Here is a 1901-nt window from a genome sequence, read left to right as displayed (position 1 = left end):
TGACACCTTGGGGACATGGATGGTGACACCCTGGGGACATCAACGGTGACACCCCGGGATGTGGGGACACCGGCAGTGACACCTTGGGGACACGGGGACGTGGGGACACTGGTGGGGACACCTTGGGGACATCAACAGTAACACCCTGGGAACGTGGGGACACCAGCAGTGACACCCTGGGACGTGGGGACACCGGTGGGGACACCTTGGGGACACAGGGACATGGGGACACCGGTGGGGGACACGCTGGGACAGGGATGGTGACACCATGGGACGTGGGGACACCAGCAGTAACACCCTGGGGACATGGGGACACTGATGGTGACACCCTGCGACACTGATGGGGACACCTTGGGGACACGGGGACGTGGGGACACCGGTGGTGACACCTTGGGGACACTGATGGGGACACCCGTGAGGACACCAATGGGGACACGCTGGGACATGGGGACACCAGTGCTGACACCCTGGGGACAGGGATGGTGACACCCTGGGGACATCAATGGTGACACCCCGGGATGTGGGGACACCGGTGGGGACACCCTGGGGACATGGATGGGGACGCGCTGGGACACCAATGGGGACACCCCGGGACGTGGGGACACCAGTGCTGACACCCTGGGGACATGGATGGGGACACCCTGGGGACATCAACGGTGACACCCCGGGATGTGGGGACACCAGTGGTGACACCCTGGGACGTGGGGACACCAGCGGTGACACCCTGGGGACACAGGGACATGGGGACACCGGTGGGGACACCTTGGGACACTGATGGGGACACCCTGGGGACACGGGGATGTGGGGGCGCCGGCGGGGACGCGCTGGGACACCGATGGGGACACCCTGGGACACTGATGGGGACACCCCGGGACGTGGGGACACCAGTGCTGACACCCTGGGGACAGGGATGGTGACACCCTGGGGATGTGGGGACACCAGCAGTGACACCCTGGGGACACAGGGACATGGGGACACCAGTGGTGACACCTTGGGACACTGATGGTGACACCCTGGGGACATCAACGGTGACACCCCGGGATGTGGGGACACCGGTGGTGACACCCTGGGGACACAGACGGAGACACGCTGGGACACTGATGGGGACACCCTAGGGACATCAACAGTGACACCCTGGGGACATCAACGGTGACACCCCGGGATGTGGGGACACCAGCAGTGACACCCTGGGGACACAGGGACATGGGGACACCAGTGGTGACACCCTGGGACACGGATGGGGACACCCTGGGACAGTGATGGGGACACCCTGGGGACATCAACGGTGACACCCTGGGGACATCAATGGTGACACCCTGGGACGTGGGGACACCAGTGGTGACACCTTGGGGACACCGGCGGTGACACCCTGGGATACCGATGGGGACACCCTGGGAACATCAACGGTGACACCGTGGGACGTGGGGACACCGGTGGTGACACCCTGGGACACGGATGGGGACACGCTGGGGACATCAACGGTGACACCGTGGGACGTGGGGACACCGGTGGTGACACCCTGGGGACACAGGGACATGGGGACACTGGCGGGGACACCCTGGGACACTGATAGTGACACCCTGGGACATGTACAGTGACACCCCGGGAATTGGGGACACCAGTGGTGACACCCTGGGACATGGGGACATGGGGACACCAACAGTGACACCCTGGGGACACCGATGGTGACACCCTGGGGACACGGGGACACCAATGGTGACACCCTAGGTACCGATGGTGACACCCTGGGACATGGGGAGAACCAGCTCTGTCACCCTGGGACACAGGGACATGGGGACACCAACAGTGACACCCTGGGGACACCAACGGCGACACCCTGGGGACACGGGGACACGGGGACACCAATGGTGACACCCTGGGACATGGGGAGAACACGTTGT

The 1901-nt window shown here is 64.5% G+C and overlaps 1 protein-coding gene across 1 annotated transcript in view; it reads right to left on the bottom strand.

The window, feature by feature from the left end:
• The window catches only part of LOC112949213 (sodium/potassium-transporting ATPase subunit alpha-3-like), a gene marked incomplete at its 5' end in the record, with an annotated part of 7435 nt that overhangs the window by 1366 nt on the left and 4168 nt on the right, over window positions 1-1901 (bottom strand). The window lies entirely within an intron of this gene.

The sequence above is a fragment of the Nothoprocta perdicaria genome, unplaced genomic scaffold (genome assembly GCF_003342845.1).
Source record: "Nothoprocta perdicaria isolate Ctin4 unplaced genomic scaffold, notPer1 scaffold_1018, whole genome shotgun sequence".
Classification (NCBI taxonomy): Eukaryota; Metazoa; Chordata; class Aves; order Tinamiformes; family Tinamidae; genus Nothoprocta; species Nothoprocta perdicaria.
Note: the sequence above shows the minus strand (reverse complement) of the source record. Positions and strands in the feature narration are given on the sequence as shown.